Here is a 25,194-nt window from a genome sequence, read left to right as displayed (position 1 = left end):
TCACTGCTGCAGGCCAACTCATAGCATTTAATTTACAGGCCCTGGGTATATGCTATACCACTTTACAAGGGACTTACAGGTACATTAAATAAGCCAAACAGGTGTAAGCCAATCATACAAGTTTTAGGGGAGAGAGCACATGCACTTTAGCAACGTTTAGCAGTGGTAAAGTCCCCAAAGTCCTAAGCCAACATCAAGAGGGTCAGAAAAATAGGAGGAGAAAGGGATAACCCTGTGGAATGGGCCATTTCCAAAACAACCCTTACAATTCACCATCTCGCTCCGCGCAGGTGAACTACTTGAACTACCCTTAGGCATCTGGTCTGCATCAAAAGATTCTGAATGAACTAGACATACATTTTTCCAAAATCATGAATTTGTTGTGTGTGTCATTGATGTTGCAATATCCATAAATATGATTTTAAACGTAATTTAATTGGTCAAAAACTAAGGCTGGAGCTCACGAAGAACTGCAGGCAAATATATTTCCTTTGTCACCTAGGGCTGTGTTTTACTTCTGAATGTGAGCACAAGATCCTTTTTACTTATCAGAGGACTATGCTTCTCCAGTGAAAGCAATACTTTAAATCTGAATCTTAGCGCTCTGAAACTCTTATGGGTGAGTAGTTGCACTTTACAAACTGATTGATTGAATTATTTACATTATTTTTTATGTGTGGGATGCATAGCTTATGTTTCACGTTTATTACAGTGGTCCATTTAGTTAAAAACGTGATTCTAAACATTATCCTTCACAAATTTCCCAAATAAGTCCTCTGGTCTTGCTGAGCACGAGGAGGTTGGTGTTTTATTAAATGAGACCTCAATGCTGCAATATGAGCATTTGAAATATGTATTTTCCTTTCACTCGTATTAGGCCACTGGTCAATACACTCTTAGTGGCCTAAATTCACCAGGTTAAATTTTGCATCAACAAACCTATTTGTTTGGAGGGACATCCATAGCACTGTGTCAAAGACCTTGCAAGGACAACACTTTTTTGAGAGACAGAAAGGAGCTCAGAGGGTGTCTGTGAAAGAGCCATATTGGAGCTGGGTGGGAACCCAGGTGAGTCTTGAATGCTCAACCACAAGGCCAGGTTTGTTGTTCGGAGGTGATAAAATTGTTTCCAGGCAGCCACAAAGTTAAAAGCACGTTCCTTCCAAAGTGAGGAAGAAGAGTCATTGGGGGTGTTTCAGAGTATTAAAAATACCTTTATTATAAGTTTTGTGTTCTGAGGGGTAGAATGGACAACGAAAGACAGATCAGCTTCATACCAGGTCCAAGCAACTCTGACCAAAAGTTAACTTAAACAACTGCTCCTGGGAAAGAAGAGAACAGAGGTGTTATAATTCTTAATCTTTAAATCTGACATCAGGCGCCCATTTACCACCATACGTTTTATAGTCGTGATCAAGGCTTCGGAGCTTGTTTGCGCCAATTTTAACATTCTAAATAAATAAATAAAGTTGCCGGTTTGGGACCCTCACAAGAACTACAGGCAGGATGTTTATCAAAATGTTTGCTTATTTGAACTTATTTGAACTTTGCTTTCACTTTCTTAAAAATTAGTTTGAATGTTTGTTAAATGACGCCTAGACAACTGCACAAACCCACGTGAGTCTTGAATGCTCAACCACGAGGCCGGGTTTGTGGCACGAGAACACTAGGTAAAGGTTTGTTGATGGAAGACTAGTCCAAATGCAGTCTTTAGTTGCGAAACTCAGATCTGTGAGCAAAGTCCACAGATGGTAAGCCTCGGTCCCAGGCCCAGCTCTCTACGGGCTGCTGCATCGCTCTTGCTCCTGTCTTCGCCTTCCTTTTCACCCCATTTTTTGAGTGCCTTCTTGCTTTTCCTTCATTTATACTGCTTTCTCCTTGCTATTTCCCGAATGCTGCCTGTTATTTTCCACCTCCCACTCACCACCTCCCAGCGCCCCTCCCTCCTCCCAGGACCTACTTAATGGAGGCTGCAGCATGACCCCATTGAGCAGGTACAAGGCCCAGCTCTCCCTGTACTGCTGCATCACTTTTACTCCCATCTTCCCCTAGCTTTTTCTGCCATTTTTGAGTGCCTTCTCCTTGCTTTTCCCTCATTTTCACTACTTTCTCCTTGCTTTTTTCTTCACGTTTTTGTGCCTTCTTGCTTTCCCCTCGCTTTCACTGCTTTCTCCTTGCTTTTCTCCCAGTTTTTGTGCAGTATCTCCATGCAACTCCGGACCATCACCTCACTTCCAGAATTGCAAAGAACCCTCAAGACCTGGCTGTTCGAATTAGCCTCTAGGACCTGCAAGCACCTAGATATCCTGCCAGGTAATAGACTGTGTTTTACAAATCCTGATTGATTGATTGACCTAACATAACTACCTAATCTTTCTTTGATCTTGTTATCCCAGTAGGGACCAAAGAAAGTACTGTGAACCAAGTGCTAGAAAAGGAACTCTGGAACTGTTGAGTCCTACTGCCTTGACATCAGAAATCACAAAGCGCTACATGAATGTGGGTGAAGCACTGGGTTTAGCTGGACTTGAGTCTGAAGATCTAGGGCTGTCTCCTCTTCAGAAGTCTCAAAGGCACGTAGAAGGGCCCATGCTGGGTGTGGCTTATCCTGAGTCCCACCCAAGAGCTGGCTCCACACCCAATGGCCTGAGCCAGAGGAAATCCCAAAGGTGATCAGAGAGTTGTAGACCTTGGGGCATATTTATGAGAGCCTTGCGTCACGTTTGCACAACGCAAAGTGGTACATGCATGACTTAAGGCTCTGAGTCAGATTTATGACGCCACACAAAGCCACACTGCGTGCTTTGAATTGCCTCAAAAATCTTGAGTAAGGCAACACACCGCAAATCACTGCATTGCCTTACTTTGTGTAAGGGAGGTGTTCCATGGGTGTTGCGGTGGTTGTTCTCACGCAACTCACATGGGTTTTCACACATTTTCAGATTTACAAGGATTTTTAAACCTGGGAATGTGTCAAAATCTTACACCTCCCCCTACCATATCTGAATATCGCAGGTTTACTAGCAGATCGCAGCACTAGTGACTCGGTCATACTGTCTAAAGCGGCTCAAGCCCATGCTCCACTTGAAATACCTCCTGGTAGTTTTCGAAGAACTGGGCCTGTTTGAGAACTATTTTGACGTCACCGTAAACATTTTTTACTACAGCGGATCATGGAAGTACTCCACATCTGGAGAGCCTGTGAAAAGTAAGACGGTTTACATACTGAGTCATAAAAAACACTTTTACAGTATCTTGAACCTGAAGGGTTTTCTAAGGGCCAAGTAAGGTACGGCTGCATCGTAGTTGATGATCAGAAGGTGAGATGTCCTCGATGTAATCTATTCTGTTGCTTGCAAAACTGCTTAAGCATACACACAAGGGTTATTCAGTGCATCCCTAAAACAGACTGTGCGGGGAGCAGGCACTACACAGCCGCTGATCACGAATGCAAAGGTATGAAATGCCCCCAGTGTAAGGCGTCTTTTCCTTCGGGGACAGAACATGACTAAAGGCTGGCCACAGATCACAACAGAAGACTACACAGTGTTCGATATAGATATAGAGTGTACCCAAAAGACCAAAGTACACCAGCCTAACTATATTTTCACGCACCACCCAACTTTCAATGAAAACTGGAAGTTTGAAGGCCCTTCTTGTGTGAATAACTTCCTTAACACCTTCACGCAGACAAAATTCAAAGGTTATACCCTGATGACCATAACTCAAAAGCGTACGACTCGTTCTTTATTTTGCAAAATCTGATACGTGAAAAGATGCCTGTAGATCTCATCACCCAAGGCTAAAAAATGATGCTGCTCATGGCTGTATCTTTACATACTTTTAAATTTCTGCCCATAAAAATTGAACAAGTTGCCAAAAGCCTTTGGTCTTCCAGGCTGTAAAGGTTATTTCCCGCACTTTTTTTTTAAACACATGGGCTAATCAGAATTATGACGGCCCCATGCCTCCGCCCAACAGCTACGTGGTTGAGTACATGATACCCAAGAAGAAAGAGAGTTTTCTACAGTGGTACGGTGAAAACCATGAAAAGACATTTCATTTTCAAACCTAGTTAAAAACTTACTGCCAGTCAGATGTAACGACCTTGAGAAAAGCCTGCAATCTCTTCAGAGGCGTGGTAGTGGAGATGACAAAACAAGAAAAGTTTATGAACCCCAATACCCGAAAGATGACAAAATCCATAAAGTACATTCACCCTTTTCAGCACGTAACGATGGCTTCCATGTGTATGTCTATCTACAAGCACATGTTTCTACAACCTGAAAGCATAGCTCTAGTGCCTCCTGACCTCCATAACGCGAAGCAGTAGCGGTATTCTACACCCTCTACACAATGGCTCATGTATGTCTCTGAAAAGGAAAACATCTTCATCCAACATGCTTTGCAGGGTGGTGAATACCGTGTGGGTCCATATTGCCTAGATGGGTACGCTGGCATTAACGGCATGCTAACGGCCTTTGAATACAACCATTGCTTTTACCACGGTTGTCCCAGCTGCTACAAAATCCATGAGTTTAAGAAGCTGTTGGGTACCAAGTTTGAACACTTTCATAAACGTACTCTGTTAAAGGCGCAATATCTTGAAAACTGCTATTTTGTTCTGAGAACCCAATAGGAGCACGAGTGGCTCGATATGGTAACATAAGATTAGGAACTCTGCTCCTTCATTAGGAGCAAAGAGTTACCCGAACCTTTGGAGCCCCGTGATGCCTTATTTGGGGGGTGTAAAAATGCTACACAACTGTACAGGTCCGCTGGAAAGAGTGAAAAAATACATTACTACGATTTCACAAGCCTGCATCCATTTGTCAACAAGATGAAGTTATACCCCTTAGGGCACCCCTGCATCACATATTGGGAATATAAATCCCTAGATGAATACTTTCAATTGGTTAAATATCAAGTCTACCCACCCTGGAGGGTTTACTTCCCCGTACTACCATACAGAGTTGATGGCAACCTAATGTTCTCCCATGTCGAATATGCACTGAAGGTAAAGAAGCAAGCGAGTGCAGACACTCTGAAGAGCAAAGGGTGATCACTGGGACATGGTGTATCATTGAGGTGCAGGCAGCATTGGAGAAAGGTTACAAACTTGGCAAAATATACGAAGTTTGGCACTTTGAACAAACTACAATAGTTCTTTTCTGAGTATATTACCTTATTTCTCAGAGATAAGCAGTAGGCATCCGGGTTTCCAGAATGGTGTATTATTGAGACCTCGAAGCAGAATTATATAGATGATTACTACACTCACAAGGGTATACGCTTGAGACTTGAGAACATAGAAGTCAACCCAGCCAGATGCGAGTTAGTTAAACTCTCCCTCAATTCCTTAAAGGGGAAGTTCGCCCAGTGAACAAGCTCGTTAAACAGCACCATCATTACGGATCCTGACAAACTGTTTAAATACCTTTTTGGGGTGTCTTATGAGGCGTCCAACTGCGAGTTTATTGAGGATGAAACCACTGCTTTGTGTTGGAGATACGCAAAAGAGTACTCCACAATTTGTAACAATATAAACATCTTCATCACCTGTTTTACAACCGCTCACGCCCATTTAGAGCTTTACAAGGTGATGGATAAACTTCAGAATAGGTGTCTGTATCACAATACAGACTCTGTTATTTTTGTTAGCAAACTAGGGAATGAAGATCCTTAGCTCTGTGATTGTTTAGGCGATTTGACCAGCGAGCTAGGGAACGATGAGTACATTGTTGAATTTACCTCTCCCGGTCCCAAAACCTATAGTTATTGTACATCGAAAAATGCAGTATCTATGAAAGTCAACGGCATCACCCTAAATGTCAACAACACAGTCAAAATCAATTTTCATAGTCTAAAGGATCTGGTGAACGTATACTCTACCTCGACTGACTGTGAAAATGATAAAACGATCATTGTAAAACAACCTAGCATCGTCGGCCCCCCCACTATGACCATCAGGGTGCAGCACCCGTTCTCCTGCTTTTTAGAAGGCCCCTCAAATTGTGGTAAAAGCTATTTTATACAGAAGCTATTAGAAAATGTTCCTAGTGTTTTATCCCAAACCCCTAACAATATTGTTTGGCTTTATTCGTGCTGGCAAGATCTTTATACAGAACTATCCCTAAGGTTCCTGCACATCAAATTCGTAGAAGGCATACTGAATAGTCTTAAAGACGATGCATTGTTACTTTCAGGCCTTGTAAACATGGTAATTGTAGACGACCTTATGAGCGAAGGCACGAATCACCCTGAGATAGAGAAAGCTTTTACTCAATATTCACACCATCCCAATCTAAGCATATGTTACATCAGAACCTGTTTCACAAGGGTAAGAGCAGTTGGGCTATAGGTTTAAATGTCACATTGCCTGGTTTTATTTCAACCCCCGTGACAAACACCAGATATCCTTTATAGCTAAACAGATGTACCCCTGAAACACACAGCTTTTCTTGGAAGCTTTTAAGGACACTACAGAGAAACCCCACGGTTACTTACTGGTAGACTTAAAACCCAGTACTCTAGAAGACTACAGACTGCATGCTGGTATTTTCCCTCCCAATCTCCTCATCCCTTACACACTTAAAATTAAGCCCAAAGCCTATGAAGAGACTCCTGTAGCATTTACATTCTAGACCTTAAAGTACCCAGTATTGATCATGTTGGCGCATCTATGCCAAAATCTAGCCCTCCTACAAATGCTAGTCACGGCCAGCCCCCAGCAAAGAAAAGCCATCCTGTGTGCGGCTTTGTAGCATTTAGTGGCTGCAATTTCAGAGATCACCCTAAACACCCTAAAAGGTAATGTCTTAATATCAGAGCGCCAGTTCAGTGTTTTGAAGAAGAAGTGCCACCTTATCAAGAAGCTCAGTAATAAATGGGCTTCCAACATTTCTAAGAAGAAACTGGTAAAGCAGTCAGGAGGTTTTATAGGTTCTTTGTTGGCCATAGCTAGACCCCTAATCACCAGCCTCCTAAGCAGGACCTGATGGAGAACGCCCAAAAGATGAACTTGGTGCCACAGCAGCAACTGGAACAGTTGCGGCCATCCACGATCGACGTCTGGGATATATGGAAAATGAGACACAGTGCCTGGATGCCGAGCTTAAAGACATTTTGAACTGTACTGATTTAACACCTTATGACAAAGCAGTTCTTTACTCAAAATCTGTTCTAAACTTTTTAAAGTATTACAAGCAGTTAAGTGATGAAAGCAACAGGTTGATGCTTTAGGCCCCAGACTCTGAGCAACCTCCACCACTTCCCTTCAACACCTTCAGAACCACCACCATCCTCAGATCCCTTTGTTGAAGAACTTTTAGAAAATATAAGTCAAAGGTACAGAGGACCCGCACAACTGTTGCTAAGTAAAATGGCAGCTTCTAAAGACCTGGCCTTGTGGAATGAGAGAGGAGAATTCCTCTAAAAAAGGCAGCTGGTTGTAGGCTCCCACATATATGACCTGGTTAAAGGTCTTACGCACCCCAAAACACTATTGCTCCAGAAAGTGCCTTGAGGTTCAGAACAGTTTCTACGAGCTACTACGTAATTCAACATTCCTTCTACGATCGTTGGTAATACCGAACACAGGCGACTGCTTGAAAGTTTGAAAGATCTGACTTACTGCTCCCCAAGTACTCCAACATGTGTTGTTTTTACTCCCCACTCTAAGATGCTAGCAACCCCTTTCCCCCCCAGCTATTCGCCTCTTGGAGCACCACAGATCTGCCTTTGGAACCTAAAAAAAGACATTGTCCAAAATAAACATGTGGTTAAATGTCTGATGTCTCTTCTGAATTTTGAACTTTTTCTTCTTTTATTTGCTTGGTAAATGTTATCCTTGTGTGGCTTTTGCTACAACAGCTACTGTGTAAATAAACCTTTTAATTTTTCAACATGTTTCCGTCATCTTTTAGAAACAGTTTAAATGGGCATGCACGCGTTAGAATAAAGACGCAGACTCTGTATTCAAAGTCTTTTTTTTTATTATTTTATTTTGGACAGCCATCATTACACATAAGGCATTACACAACGTTACACTTTTGACAAACTGAGTAATATATTTCAACCGTGTTTGATGTAGACCTAGAGGTTTCGTTCACATATTTCATAACAACACAGTCATTGTTAACTAGATGGTTTCAATATAGATTTAAAATTTTCTAAACGTCACACCCTCTGACATTTTATTAATAAAATGTATATAATGCTCCCCGCTTGTGATAGCGAGAGACTCTCGTACCTGTTTTCTCTTTTACTCCACCCTGGTTGCACCATTTTTTATATACTTTAATACAGGTCTTGTATAAATGCTATGCTCGGGGAACACAGCTGCACTGTCAGACAGTGTAGCCTTGCCTTTATCTAAAAACAGGGCTGCCCAGTGAATTCCTTCCTTGTAGTGCAGATCTGTGTTAAAGACGAGGGTGCGAGGTCTTTCAGACCCTATTTCCCCAGGCAAATTGTCACTTGGTAAAACACCTAAAAAGTATTTATAGGCAAATTTATGGTGGCATAAGAAATCCTGAATCTGAAAAGTGCCCATTTTAAAATATTTTAAAGATAGTCAAACAAAATCTGTTAGGCATCATTGATCTAAAAGACAATGTTGAATACAGAGAATACAAACGTTCACATTCGCAGCCAGGGCTTATCTAAAACGTATTTCAGCTTTTAGATTTCTGTTTTTGATCAACTTATAGTGGTCGCTGTCTTCTATGTCAGGAGTCAGATCAAAAATCAAAAGCCCGACCCATTGCCTTCTCTTAGCATGGCGACTCCGAGTCACACAGGTGCTACCCGGTTATTGAAACGAAGCCCAGATATTCCCTGATAAAATTAGCATCTCCAAAGCAGGGTGTGTACGGTTTTGCAGTAATCACAGCCCCCTCTTGGAACAGTGCATTGTAGTTGATGTTGTAGTGTTTGAAGTTGAATGGGTTTGAAGTATACGTCCGCTAAAAGCCGTGTTATCGACAAAACCTGTGATAAGTTTTGGCAGTTGTCCCAAAAATAAACGTTGCTATTGGGTTGCTGAATATCTTCAGAGCTACTCTCTCAACGGCGAACTTGGCGTTCAACAGTTATAATGCTTTGGCGTGAGCCAGTATGACGTTTGGGGGCACTTTCTCCCTCTTCACAAACAAACTAGCAAACAGTATGTTCAGTTTATACTGTTCTGCATCCCCACTGATGAGACAGAAAGAGTCCTTGTTGTGGTTAAGTTTGATTTTAAGATCGATACCGTTGATGAATAGTTTATCGTGGAAGAAAAGGTCTTAACGTATACCCCTGAGGAGGTCAAACTGTCTACTGCCTGTGGCAAACTTTGCTCTTTTTTCAAAACCTTTATTGTTGCCGCCCAGCTCCTTGTCTTCAAAATGTGCAAAAGTATCCTTGTAGAAGAGTACTGCTGAAAGCTGCATGTCCAGAGCATTGCTGCTGTAATTTAGAATACTCTTAATGTAGGCTCTGTAGTCATACATGTTATAACTTTGCATGATGAGTCTGTCACTGAAGGTATTGTCCACCAGATTAAACATGATTGCAATGGGGTGAGTGATCGTTGCCACTTTAGCAGCAGCTGGTATGTTGGTACCATCCACTTTTATGATTTTATAGACAAGGTGCAGCAGAGTATTGTTTAGATTCAGATACAAATCCGTGGACCCTGACACAAAAAACTCTAGTGGCGATACTTCCATGAAAAAAACTGCTTTCGATGCTGGTTTGGGTGGGCTTTAGAGAAAACAAATCTAACTCTGATTTGGCACATTCTCATGATGCGCAGTGCACGAAGGCGATGTTTTCATGTTATTGTGTTTTAAAAAATATTTATGTTAGCGGGTGTTCTCTTGTTCTTCAAGGCTCTCTTCTGTCTTACGGATCTTCTTTTGTGAGCACTTTTTAAAGAGTGCCTCCTTATTTTTATAGGGCACCAGCGACCCTCTATGCCTCGAAGCCCTTTGCTTCTTTTTAATACTTGTTCTTGGTTCGTACAAGAGTCGCACTCCTTCTTGGGGTTGTTTTTTCATGCGTTCGGCGACAGCAGAAGTCACAAATCCCACCACATCCTAGGCAAAGTTTGAGGCCGCCGCTTTAACATGGGGTTTTGTAATTTCGTAGCCTTGTCTCAAGAATGGCATAGCTCTTCTAAACAAACTACGGAAGAAACCTCCCAGTCCCACCCCGTACATAACAGGGGACCCTTGAAAGAATGATGGCCCTCCATACCCGGCCTGGTCTCTGTAATATTCCCTGTACAGAACAGTGTCGCCGTATGTTTTAATGATCACCATGATGACTTCTTAATATTCACTGTCGCGTCACGGCCTTAAATGAAACCTAACAAACACTTTCCGGTATTTAAAGGACTCTAGCTCAGACTGGTCGTTGAAGATCATGATCAAACTACTGTTGAAATAGTTTTTAGAAATTGCTTCGCAGTCTGCTTTTATATATTGAATATTATTCACTGTGCTATTTTCCCCCTTCACTTGCACCCATCTTAACAATGGTGAATAACTATCCCCGACCCTCTGCGGCTTTACAATGTAGGTATACTCATCGAGGGTATAGAACCCCCCATTAATATTGGAGCATTGGGGGTTCTGTTATACAGGGCTTTTTATATGTTGCACTGTGCCTAAAACCCTTCTTAATTTACCTGCACAGCTAAACTCTGTGTCACGATTTGGAGCTTTAAGAAACACCTTCCTTCTAATGTTATCTAATACCAGCTGTATATTTGAATAAGATTCGATGCTGGCTATGGATTTGTTGATGGCCTCAACCACCGGCGCGACGCTTGAGTAATAGCCGTGAGGAAAGTCAGCGTGGATGATCCATGGGTCCTGATCATTCTTTATAGTAAATTTGGCCTCCAGCTTAGTAAATGTTTTTCAGATTCTTGGGTACTGGATTTCAGTTAGGGCTACCTCCCAGTCCCCTTTTAGGTCTACAGGGTTAGCGAGTTTCACGCTATAAATAGAGATTTGATTGTTGGGAAACATGTACTTTAAAGCGTTGGATGGCAAGGTGATATAAAATGACACCGTCTCCATATTGTCACCTTCAGAACGCACCATGATCACATGTCATGCAGGAAGCTGGCCAGCACCCAACTGTTAAATTTATTGGGCCACCCACTCTGTTTCACAAAGCCCTTTTTGTTAGCCCCGCAACCTCCCCGTTTCAGAATCTTTTCAACCCTGTACATCCTGTTTGGATTGTGCGGGACCTTTTGTAACTATTCATTGTAAAAAGCACCCAACACTGTTTCACCGTTGTAGTCCTTTACCAGGTAAATACATGCACCTTCTTTAAGCTCTACACTCACCACTATAAATATTTTATTGCTAAAGTCTGCTAATAGCCCTTTGTAAAGACCCCTTTGACATCCTAACATGATCACCTTTTTTTAAAAGATGTTTCTTCACGTTGTTAGTGAAACGGCTCCCGTTCAACGTTCTCCACACCTCCAAGGAATTAACAGGTGTTACCTCTACGGAAGACATTTTAATGGCTCTGCAAAAATTGGCATTATAAACATCTATGAAAGCCTATAGAACGTCCACATAGCGGTATGTATTGCAAGCCGTGAAATATCTCCACATCTTAGATTTTAGAGTTCTGTTAAAACGCTCTATCACATTTGCTTTTACCTCCATGTGCATTTGAAAATGCCGAACTGCGTGCTGTTTTAATAATTTCTGAAACGACTTGTATAAAAATTCCTTTCCGAATCTGTTTGCAGTTTGCAGTTTTTGAGGGGTTCGTTCTTTCCTGATGATGGCTTTAAAGGCCATGGTGCTGCTAGTCCCAGTTTTACCTCTTAGAGCTTCTGCAAAGCAAAGGAGTACTTGGACAATACATCTATACCAGTTAATATATATAAAGCTCCGTTATTATACTTGGCTAGATCTTGAAGACTGATTATATCCACCTGCCATTGGTAATTTAGCTCTGCATTAACGATGGTCAGTCTCCTCTTAAACTGCTTCCTGACTGGTTTATGGAGTGAATAAGCCTTTTCTTCTAAATGGTGCTTCAGCATTTCTGAAGCTTCTGACCCCTCTTGTAAGGTAAAAAATCTTCCTTAAACCGCCAACTGACATGTTTGCCAGCCCCGCCATCCCATGAAATGGAAGACGGTTTTGTGCAAGGTCATTTTATTTAAAATAAGGAATGTTAGCAGCACATAAACAGGAGGAACTTTACAGTTTCATGGTACACAGTTTATTGGTGTTGATGGTGAGCTTGCGGCCTTCCACTACATATACATAAAATGACACACTGTACAGATATTACTATGGGGCCTGCAGATCATTTGTCGCAGTGTCACAAGTTTTAAAATTTTTACAGCTACAAAGTCAACTGCTCTAGATAGGACTTCGCAATCAGCACTCTTATAATTTTGTACACTTAGGATACTGATGGCAATCAAAAGAGGGTACAGTTCTCTGTTGTACAAAGCAAAACCTTTATTTCTGAAATAATCTTCCGTCAAACGTTCAAAGGCGATATGTAAGCCGGTCATTGGTGACAGTGTTAACTCCCGTACATGTTGTTTGTATGCTCTGCAGTATTTGTCTGTGGTAGGCAGCCACGCGTTGACACACCAGTTGGCTATGCACGTAGAACTGTCACATTGCAGCACCACGGGCGGATCACCAAGCTTCAGACAGCGGAGAGTTGTAAATTGTATTTCGGCAATTCTTTCTTTAAGCAACACATACATCAATCTGCCAGTACATATGTATACTGGATGTAACTCAGAATCAGCTTGCGTACTGACTTTCTGATGCTTATCCTAAAAGTGAGTACGTATGTAACTTTAAATAATATATTAATGACACGCTACTGTGGGGACTCATCATTTTTAAAACAGTTTTCGTGGGCCTCAAGAGCCGAATCATTGTCTATTTTTTAAATAAATATTGCTCATATGCCTTTCTATGGCCCTTTCTGCCATCCTGCTAACAAAATACGTACACAGGCCTTGCATATGACCGAGTTTTGAGCTCGCACGAGCAGCAGATCTCTTTGAGCATTGTTGACAAGATCTTTATCATATTGAGGTGGACATTTTTCTTTACGTCTGACAAACCATATGCCAACCTTAGCAGTTTATACACTTTCTGTGGGTCTAACAAGCTACATACATGACAAATTATTCTTGTATATGAGGCGTATAGACACTCGTGAGCCTCCTGCTGCGAATCATTACTTTTTTAGCCGCAACAGCGAATATAAAAGTCACATTTGAGACAGGCGGTCGCAACAGTCGCGGAAAAACCTTTAACAGGCCATATGTTATCATAGGGTACTCCTGGGGCTTCCTTTTCAAAATCTGCAATACTGTATACACAAACACATTTGTTATGATGCTCTTTTTCTGGATTGTGGAATTTTCTATCTGTTTTGAACAGCATAAACAGTAAAAATGTATGGCATTAACTGCTGGTGGCGTCCCCTCTAACACAACGCTTTTTGCTGATTTTCTACAGTTAAAAAAAGAAAGAGAGATAAACTATTAGTTAAAAAATTTAAATATAGCCGTACATACAGTGTAAGTAAGGGTCTTTAATGATCTTTACTAACCTTGTCATTTTCGACGGACTCAGCGGAGACTGTGAAATCTTGAGAGTCGCTGAGGTCCATTGAGGCATAACTGGCATTGGAGTTTGCGTGCGGCTGAAGCACGATGACAGGCTCCGGAGCCGGTTTCTCCAGAAAAGCCATATCTCCATAGACAGGCGAATAAGGAGTTGTTATAGATTCTTTACCATCTTCCATTTTGATGAAAGAGCTTGCAGCCCTTGTTTCGGTACTCAAGACTTCACTGCTGGAGCTCTTAATAAGGGATATCAGTTGCGGCAAATCCTTGAGGCTGAGTGATTTAAACCGGTGGCAGAGCTCCTCGTCAGAATCAGTGTCATTGCGCCCACCCTCTTTAAGACTGCTTTGCTGCGTGGGTTGCTCCATCGTCGTGGGTGTCACGCTACGATAATATCTATCTATAGTGTTCAAAACAGCATTGGAGGATGTTTTTTTAATAAGATGGTTGTATCTCTTCATAACGACTGAACTATCTGGGGGGTTTCAGGGTTTGGCATAGGCTGCTTAGGAGGCTCCTGATATGTATTCTACGCATTAAAAAGAGGGGCGTCATTTTCCACATCACCACATGATCTCCAGGGGCTCTTGTTTGCTGGAGTTTGCCGCATAGCCCTAGCCACATGGTTAGGACCATGAGCACGTGACTAACATATGACTAGGGTGATGTTACTACACATGTGACCCAACACGGTCATGTGATCCTCACGGAAGTGACGCCATTTCTGGGGAGGGCTCTTGAGGGCCTGGAAGCCCCGGTAGCTGAAGTGACATTACTTCTGTGGTAGGACAACTTTCTGTTTTTTGCAAGATGGCAAAAGGTATCCATTTGTTCTACTTGCCTCCCAGGATTGTTTTTTGTGCAGGAAGATGCCCCTTCCTGCATGCAACGCAGAGAGCCTTGCACCGTGGTGCAGAGGTGCCTGCACTGGCACTATGCTACCAAAACGACATCAGCGCAGGGGGGAAGGGCAGGAATGCACCGGATAGGATAAATACTGGGTGTTCCTGCCCCTTCACTTTTAGATGACTTGCTGTGCTGCCCTATTCCAAATCCCATAAATGAGGGCCGAGGTGTGGCTTTGAAACCACATCTGAGGTCCACACAGAATACAGCCTCATACAGATGCTGATAACCAAAGCGTAGTTTGACTATTCCAACAGACCCAATAAAGCTGGTCCATAAAAAGGTGCTTCAATAGGTGCAGCAGGCAGTAATGGTCAGGAGAGACATTTGCTAGGTTTGGCTAGAGACAGCAGTCGGACAGACGGACCTTGGGTGAGCCGCCTCCAGCCAGAAGTTGTTTTCACATAGCCTGCATCATTGCTTACAAAGAAGCTTCCTTCAGACTTTCACTGATGACTGGCATGTTGTGGATAGTTAGGTTTTCTCAATGGTGACTGACACCTAGCTCGTGCTTGGCATTGCTTCTCGTGCTGCTGTGGCATCAGATTGCAAAGCCCGTGCAGGATGCATCATGCCCACTGGTTGGGAGCAGGTGAGGTCCATGCATGGGGCTTTCAGTACAACATTCTCCTCTCGTGCTTCCGGTGTGATGGAGGCTTTCAGGCCTTGTGTTGTCGGTTCGAATGCACATGCAGGCGGGTCTCAGGACTGATTGTAAAAATCCTTCCTTCCGCGTTTGCATTTTTGTTGCGCTGTGATTCTATGAAGATGTCCTTGCAGGAAAATGACCGAAAATGAAAACAGCAAGCAGTAACTTATTATGCGAAGAAGCCCAGACTTCCCTCTTATTTTACTCCTGCGGTCGGGTTCCCTGAACAAGGCTGGCTTCCTGCTGGGCACTGGACTCATTTACACAGCTTCTGTCCTTATTACAGTACTCCCAGCAGCACAAAACATCCTCTGTGCTCAGCTGTTGTTACTACGCACCCCACTCCTAGTTACTGTTATTTACTCCTACTCGCTCTTACTCCTATTTACACCTACTCGCTCATATGTTTGCCTGCGTAGGTGTACTCATACTTACTCATACTCATTCGTGTTTATTACTATTTACTCTTACTCCTACACTTCAATGTACCCCTACACTCACTCTGACTTACTTCTACTTTTGCTTACTCTTTCTTATACATACTCCTCCCCTTATTCCTACACTCGCAACTACTTCATTCTAATTATCCCTACTCTTACTCCTACTTGTTCCTACTCTGGAACTCATACTTACTCCTCTCAATCCTACTTACTCTTGCTTCTACTTTGACTTACTCCTACTCTATATACTGATGATTACTACTCTTCTTTATTAATACCCCTACCTAATACTCATCCCTACTCGTATTCCTCTACTAACCCTATCTATACCTAGTCTTACTCCTACTCTCATTCCTACTTATCCCTACACTTTCTCATACTTACCCCATTCTTACTTCTACTTGCTCAAAAATATTCCTGCTTACTCCTCTTCCTAACTACTTGATATTACTTACACCAGCACGTTTCGTCCTAATACTGCTCTTACATACATACTTGGTCTTGCTTCCATATTGACTTCTATTAAGTCCTAGTACTACTTTTACTTATGTCCGACTTACTCCAGTTCTTATGCTCTTACTCCTACTTACTCCTACTTACTCCTGCTTACTCCCACAATGTCTTACTCCTATTTATTCCTACACATACCCCTACATTTACTTACTCCTACCTAACTCTTATGTAATCCACCACTTACTCCTACCTACTCCCACTGAGTGCGGCTCTTACACTCAAGTGCTCCTACCACACCCAAGCTTGCACTCATCACCCACAACCATTCATTCATCCATCCATCTACACATGCATTCATTCAGATTTCCAAGCACACCCATCCACCTAAGCTGCGCCCCCGGCCATCCTTCCATCCATGCATTCTTGTATCCAACCACAAAGTCATAAATAAATCCATTCGCCCCTGCTTGCATGTTTGTTGCTTGACTGCATGGGTCCGTCTGTGTGCATGTGTCCGTCTGGATACATATCACACACAACATATGACTATTACAACAAATGAGACGCGCCTGAGAAGGCCGGGTGCATTGCTTTTGCCAGTGCTTGTTCGCTGAGTGGCCGGACGCATTGCTTTTGCCAGTGCTTGTTCGCTGAGTGGCTGGTGCATTGCTTTTGCCAGTGCTTGTTGGCTGAGTATTCAGCCGCAGGAAGACCAAGGGCACGAGGTTCAGAGAGCGCAGGGCACCATGGCCGTCGGCAGAGGGCGCTCCACGGCCGCTCTCGCCTGCTCAAGCCGGAAGTGACGCGTGCAAGGCCCGGAATCTGGCCCCGCCTCTGCCGAGCACGTCACTCACCGAGGCCCGTCCACTCGTCTGCACAGTCCTCATCCGGGCACTTTGGCCGGAAGGGCCCGGGGTCAAGCTCGGGTCACTCTGCGGCCCGGTCACAAGGGAAGGGGTGGAAGTAAACTTCGATCTATGGACTGGTCCGCGGCACAGCACTGACCGCCCGCCACACGGTATATCCCCCGGAGACAGTGTCTGGTCCAACCTCTCCCTGCCACTTCCAGGAAGTGGGCCCAGGGCGGGCTGACTGTCAGTCCAGGACTGACGGGGCACACTGACTGCCTGTCAGGTCCAGGGATTCCATGAGTGCACTGACTGTCAGTTCAGGACTGCTGGGGCACACTGACTGCCTGTCAGGTCCAGGGATTCCATCAGCACACTGACTGTCATTTCAGGGACTGCTGGGGCACACTGACTGCCTGCCACGTCTAAGGATCCCTCAGGACACTGTCAGTTCAGGACTGACGGGGCACACTGACTGCCTCTCAGGTCTAGGGACTCCCTGAGCACGCTGTCAGTTCAAGGACTGCTAGGGCACACTTACTATCAGGTTAAGACATTCAGTGAGCACACTGACTGTCATTTCAGGGACTGCTAGGGTACACTGCTTGCCTATCAGCTCCAGGGATTCCCTGGGCACACTATCAGTTCAGAAACTTCTAGGGCACAGTAACTGCCTGTCAAGTCCAGGTTTTCCATTAACACACTGACTGTCAGTTCAGGGACTGCTGGGGCGCACTGACTGCCTGTCAGGTCCAGGGATTCCATGAGCATACTGCCTGTCAGTCCAGGGACTTCCAGGGCACACTGACTGCCTGTTAGGTGCAGGGGTTCCCTAAGCACACTGACTGCTAGTTCCAGGGTCTGTTAGGGCACAGTGACTGCCAGGTGTAGGGATTGCCAAGGTACCCTGACTGTGTTCCATATCTAGGACTTTCCTGAGTACACTTAGTGCTTAATTTGTGCTTATTGTTTCCGGTGCTATGCACCGGCACTTATTTTTGAGGGCCGACGCTTATACTTCTGGTTCAAGCATTTAATGCGAGCAAAAGACACAGATGGGAAAGACGGAGGAAGAGAAAAACGAAAAAGCGTCTCAAAGGGAGAAAGTAGAAAGCTGCCAGAATGAGCTGAAAGGGCAGGGAGTGGCTGCAAATGGATTAAAGAGGCCCAAGATGGCTTCAGGATTGCGCTGCCTCAGTATTCTGTGCTCGCACTTTTAAATGCAGCAGCCGCGTGTTTAAGAGGAGGGCTTTGGGCACATGCATGTTTTTATTTACAAATTAAGCACTGAGTACACTGCCATTTCATGGACTGCTGGGGCACACACTGACTGCCAGTTCAGGGACTGTTGGGGTACACTGACTAGGTGCCAGGGATTCCCTGAGCACACCGACTGCCAGTTCCAGGGACTGCTAGGGCACACTGAGTGTCTATCAGATCAAGGGATTCCCTGAGCACACTGACTGTCAGTTCAGTGACTGCTGGGGTACACTGACTGCCAGCCAGGTCCAGTGATCTCTCAAAGTACACTGACTGCCACTTTCAGGGATTCATAGGACGCACTGACTGTCATGGGTACACCAATGGCAGTTCCAGGGAGTCACTGACATGACGTACTGAATCAATCAATCAATCAAATAATTTCTCAAGCGCACTACTGACCTGGTAGGGTATCAAGGCGCTGGGAGGGTGGGGGGGTGCCGGTTACTCCTCAAAAAGCCATGTTTTAAGGTGCTTTCTGAAGGTTAGGAGATCCTGGGTCTTACGTAGGTTGGTGGGGAGGGAGTTCCAGGTCTTGGTGGCAAGGTGGGAGAAGGATCTGCCGCCTGAGTTGGTGCGGGGGATTGTAGCGAGGGTGAGGTCGGTGGAGCTGTTGAGTTGGTATGTGGAAGTTTACTCGTTCGTTGAGGTAGGCCGGTCCAGTGTCGTGGAGGGCTTTGTGAGTGTGGACGAGGACTTTGAAATTGATCCTTTTGTTGATGGGCCACCAATGTAGGGAACTGAGGTGGGTGTATATGTGTTCGTGGCGAGGCAGGTTGAGGATGAGACGTGCGGCTGAGTTCTGGATTCGCTGGAGTTTTCTTTGAAGCTTGGTTGTGGTCCCTGCGTAGAGGGCGTTGCCGTAGTCCAGTCTGCTGCTAATGAAGGCGTGGGTGACTTCTTGTTTCTAAAGGAATCCATTTGAAAGTCTTGCGTAGCATACGAAGGGTGTTGAAGCAGGAGGATGATATGCTGTTGATTTGCTGGGTCATGGAGAGAGATGAGTCCAGAACGATGCCAAGGTTGCGTGCGTGGGTGTTGGGGGTGGTCCGAGGGTGGTGGGCCACCAGTACTGTCTTGTTGGGGCTGAAGATGATGATCTCTGTTTCGCTTGAGTTTAATTTGAGGTGGCTTGCTGTCATCCATTTGGCAGCTCCAAAGATTCATAGGATGCACTAATACCAGCTCTGCTGTTTGTGAGGCGCATTGACTTCAGTTCCATTCATTCATAGGACGCATTGACTGTCAACTCTGCTGTTCACGGGGCACACTGTCAGCTCCGGGGATCCCTAGGACGTACTGTCAGCTTTGCTGTTCATGGGGGACACTGACTGCCAGCTCCCGGATCCCTAAGACTTACTGACTGTCAGCTCTGCTGTTCACGGGGCACACTGACTGCCAGCTCCGGGCATCCCTAAGACGTACTGACTGTCAGCTCTGCTGTTCATGGGCACGCTGACTGCCGGCTCCCGGGATTCATTGGACGCACTATCAGCGCAGATGTTCATGGGGCACACTGCCAGCTCCAGGGATTCATGGGACGCACTGAGTGACAGCTGTGCTCTTCATAAGGCACACTGACTGCCATCTCCAGGGGGCACTGACAAGATATACTGGCTGTCAGCTCTGCTGTTCATGGGGCACACTGCCAGCTCCAGGGATTCACGGGATGCACTGAGTGACAGCTGTGCTCTTCATAAGGCACACTGACTGCCATCTCCAGGGGGGCACTGACAAGATATACTGTCAGCTCTGCTGTCCATGCGGCACGCTGACTGCCTGCAGGATCCCTAGGACATACTGACTGTCAGCTTTGCTGTCCATGAGGCACACTGACTGCCAGTTCCAGGGATTCATAGAACGTACTGACTGTCAGTTCTGTTTGTCACGGGGCACACTGACTGCCAACTCCAAGGATTCATAGGACGCACTGACTGGCAGTTCTGTTGCTCATGAGGCACACTGTTCATGGATCCCGATGACATCCTGACTGTGATGGGACGCACAGACTGCCAGTTCCACCGGTTCCTAAGACATACTGACTGTCAGATCTGCTCTTCGTAGGGCACACTGACTGCCAGCTGTAGGGATTCATAGGATGCACTGACTGTCAGCTCTGCTGTTGAAGGGGCACACTGACAGCTTGTTACAGGGATCTCTAGGACATACTGACTGCCATCTCTGCTATTCACGGGGCACACTGTTTGCCAGCAACAGGGATTCATAGAACGCACTGACTGTCAGCTCTCCTGTTCATGGGGCACACTGAGGGCAGTTCAAGGATGCCGATGACATACTGTCATGGGGAGCACTGACTGCCAGTTCCCGCGATTCCTAAGACATAGTGACTGTCAGCTCTGCTCTTCATGAGACACACTGACTGCCAGCTCAAGAACCCCAAAGACATACTGACAGTCATACGGTACACTGATGGCATTTCAGGGATCCCTATGGTATACTGACTGTCATGGAGCATACTGACTGCCAGCTCAGGGATCCTCAGGACATACTGACTGTCATGGGGTATATTGATAGCAGTTTGGGGATCCTTAGGACATATTGACTGTCCTGGGGTATCTGATGGCAGATAAGGGATCCTTAGAATATACTGACTTTCATGCGGTATAGTGATAGCAGTTTAGGAATCCTTAGGATATACTGACTGACATGGGGTACACGTATGGCAGTTTAGGGATCCTTTGGACGTACTTACTGTCATGGGGTATACTGATGGCAGTTTAGGGCTCCTTGGTGACTGTTATTGGGTATACTGACGGCAGTTTACTAGTCCTTAGGACATACTGACGGTCATGGGGTTACACTGATGGCAGTTTAGTGATTCCTAGGACATACTGAATGTCCTGGGGTACACTGATGGCAGTTTAGGGATCCTTAGGTCGCACTGACTGTCATGGGGTATACCAGTGGCAGTTTAGGAATCCTTAGGACATACTGACGGTCATGGGGTACACTCATGGCAGTTTAGGAATCCTTAGAAAATACGGACTGTCATGGGGTACACTGATGGCAGTTTAGGGATTCTTAGGACATACTGACTGCCATGGAGTACACTGATGGCAGTTTAGGGGTCCTTAGGACGCACTTACTGGCATAGGGTATACTGATGGCTGTTTAGGGATCCTTGGGACATACTGACGGTCATGGGGTACACTCATGGCAGTTTAGGGATCCTTAGGACATACTGACTGCCATGGGGTACACTCATGGCAGTGTAGGGATCCCCAGGACATACTGACTGCCATGGGGTACACTCATGACAGTTTAGGGATACTTAGGACGCACTGACTGTCATGGATACACTCATGGCAGTTTAGGGATCTCTATGGTATACTGACTGTCATGGAGCACACTGACTGCCAGCTCAGGGATCCTCAGGATATACTGACTGTCATGGGGTATACCGATGGCAGTTTACTAATCCTTGGGACATACTGACTGTCATGGGGTACACTGATGGCAGTTTAGGTATCCTTAGGTCGCACTGACTGCCATGGGGTACAGTGATGGTAGTTCTGTTGGTTCTGGCGTCTCACTGGCTACCAGCCCCCTGCGGTTCATAGAACCCACTAACCTCTCCTCTCAGGGATTCCTGGGGCCAGTGCCTCCCTGTCTTGGAGTCTGTGCCCCCGCCCCTCCGCGCCCCCCGTGTTTCCCGCTCTGCTCTTGGACCTCAGACAGTACATGCCTTGGTGACAGGCTCGGGTTTCTGACTCCAGGGAGCGAGGCATTGTTTGTGTTTATAATTTACGACTGATCCTAGCCCGGATCCGCCTGCAGGGGGAGGGCGAGGGGATTATAGGAAGCATATAATGGAGGCTGTAAATCTGCCAGGACCGGCTCAGGTGTGTGAGTGTGGGGGGACGGAGCACGTAAGGGGAGCCTGGAGGGGGCAGATAAATAGAGATGAGTGAGAGACGATACAGAGAAGGTATTATAAAAACAGAGACAGGAACACTAAATCCTTCTGGACCGGTTCAGGTGTGTGGGGGTGGGGTGCAGCGAGTGTGTGTCTCCTGTGAATTCTTCATGCGTGTGTGTGTGTGTAGGTGGAGCCAGGGAGAGGCATGGCTGCCAAGTGGCCGTGTGTCATGTGTGACCACCTACCAGTCCTGGCTTTTTAGCCAACAGCAGGTTGCATTGTGGGACCGGTAGTTTGGATTTATTTGTGTTCAGTATGAACCCAGACATCCCACAATGCAAAGTGCTGTTGTCAGGGCTTTAAGTGAGTTGAAAAAGGTGGAGGGTCTTTATAAGGGCTGTAGCCTATCCAAGAGCCGCGAGCTATGTAGTTAAGGGTGTGGCTTAAAACATATAAACCTAACTCATCTGCATCGCACAGCATGGTACCTGGCGAGGGACTGAGTGCCTCTCTGTGAGCTTTCTGTTCTTGCATCCAGAGTCATCACACGATAACGGACATGCACCTAAAACAAGCCAGTCCTATTGGCTTTGCCAGTGCTTGTTAACAACAACAGATAAATGAGTAACAATCTTACTAATGTGAGAAAATAGAATGGATAATGTTTCAGTTCCGAAGCTATGAGAGTGCCAAATTTGTGAGGTATGTAGAAGGGGTGCTGGCCTTCAAAGTGCAGGAACCATTCCCTCCAGTTCTCCCCTTGATACCATTTCCACTGTAGCCGCTCTCTGGGGCGTTTACACTTTTTTTTTCTCCCAGGTGGGTTTTGATCCCGAAAGAAAAATAAAAACAGGTAGGAGTGAGTAGGGATTACAGGAAGTGTGTTTGTAAGTAAATAAAAGCTGTGTGTGTGTTAGTAGAAAAAAGCTGTGTGGGTTGTATATGTGTGTAAGTGAAAACTGTGTGTATGTGTAAGTAAAATGCTGTGTGTGCGTAAGTAAAAAGCTGTGTGTGTATGCGTGTGTGTAAGTAAAAAGCTGAGTGTGTATGTAAGTAAAAAGTTATGTGTTTATGTGTGTCTAAGTAAAAAGCTGTGTGTATGTGTTAGGAAAAAAACTGTGTGTGTGGGTGTGTGCAAGTAAAAAGCTGTGTAAAGTAAGGTGTGGTGTAGGGGTGTGTGTGTGTAAGTAAAGGCTTCTGAGGATTGGGAGACGGAGAGGCCAAGAATGTGAGGGTGGGCGAGAATTCCAGGATAGGAGGCAGAAGGTGGAAAACAAGAAGGGCGCAGGAGAGAGAATGGGGTGAGAGCTGCTGGGAATGAGAATTAAACTACAACATATATGTGCGAAAAGAGTTCAGAGACAGGGCTATGCTATTGTCATATATAGGGTCTCACCGTGATCCATTAAACGGAGTAGGAATTGCTCTGTTTCTATGTATCACATTCCTTTAACTCAGTCCCTCGTGCTCCAGGATCACACAGTTGGTGCAAAGCTGCGCCATGTCTCATCCCAACGCTTTGTGCGATCAGGATGATTTGGCTGGAAGGGAACCAACTTGCAAAGTACACACAACACAGGATAAACCAACTCAGGGCACTATTAGGCTGGGGGCAAGCGGGCCGGGGTCACGAGTGGGGTCAGCAATTTAAATGGCAGTGGGAGGTGAACACATGTAAGGATGCTTGTGCTGACAAGAAATTGACCCGGCTTCAGCTGGAGCGCAGGTGGGCCAGCAGCTCCCAGGCGTGGCAGGTGAGTGAACCCATCAAAGGCGCCCTGGGCAACCGCCCGCCTCGCCTCTGCTCAGAAACCTCCGTTCCTGGAGGAGCTATCGCGACGAGTTCAGTGCTGCCTTGTACACTGGGCCACTGCAGTTATGCAATTGTGCAGATCCGGCAGTGTTTGCATAAGTATAGATATGCCGCATAATCCATCATCTACCGCATAATCTGCACATTTTAACAAAAAAAAGTTGTTGGTTTAGCTCAAGCCGTTCAAAAGTTACAAAAATTGCAGCAACACGTGTTGCCGCGCAATGGAAGGCCCTTTCGTAAAGCTAGAGTGCTCACCTTTCTGTTATTTGTTGCTGTACTTGGGTGTTCAACGGGTACCATTGAGGTGGAACTAATACACAGACTTTGTTATCAGGTTTAAAAATGATTAATGTGCCGCATTATGCCGCATAATTTGCCTCTTCTTGGCACATCATTTACTGAACCCTGCACATACTTTCACCGTCTCCTGCCGCATAATTCTAGTGGTCCTGCTTATGGATAGACAAGGAACGGTAGAATCTACATCAGGGGGTTCAAAAGGAAGTTTGGAAGGCAGGATCTGCGACTGGTTTTCTGCCCTCCGCCGCCCCTTAAGAAACATTAACATGAAGTCGATCTAAATGGAACTAATTCACACAGTCAAAGCGGATCCTAAGAGAGACAGATAATAGCGCAACAGAGCTAAGAAGGACGAGGTGGGGGTCATTTAGATGTATCGTGGGGCGCACAAACGCACCCCAGCACGATAGCGTGTGAGCCAGCGCTTAGCTGAGTTATGTTACGCGCAAAGCACTTTACACACGTTTTGTGTACACTGTTACCCAGTTGTGTAGGTTTAACACACACTTTGCTCCAGGCCGAACCTGGCGGTACACGCCTGGGTTAGAACCAGACCTAGCTCCCTAGCTCCGTTTGCACTCCTCATTGGCGCTAGGGCTACATCGGCGCACATTGTATTTCTGTCAATTTTAACACAACCTCATGGTTTTTAATATCCCTGAGAGAAGGGAAACTAAAGACAGCGACCCACAGACACCGTGGAAGGAGGCTCGAGGCGCGCTGCCCTGGAACACTGAAGCATGGACCCTGGGACAGGGAGATCTGGAAACGGGACCAGGATCTGAGGCTACAGGGAGCCAAGAAACAGGACAGGGAGCTGAGGCTACAGGGGCAGGGAGCACAAACAGATCAGGGAGCTACAGGAGCAGGGAGCCTTAGAAACAGGACAGGGAGGTGAGGCCACAAGGAGACATACAAACTGGATAGGGAGCTGAGGCTACAGGGACAGGGAGCCATAGAAACAGGATAGGGAGCTAAGGCTACAGGGGCAGGGAACCCTACAAACAGGACAGGG

Source organism: Pleurodeles waltl, chromosome 4_2, assembly GCF_031143425.1.
Source record: "Pleurodeles waltl isolate 20211129_DDA chromosome 4_2, aPleWal1.hap1.20221129, whole genome shotgun sequence".
Taxonomy (NCBI): Eukaryota; Metazoa; Chordata; class Amphibia; order Caudata; family Salamandridae; genus Pleurodeles; species Pleurodeles waltl.
This window is presented reverse-complemented; position numbering follows the sequence as displayed.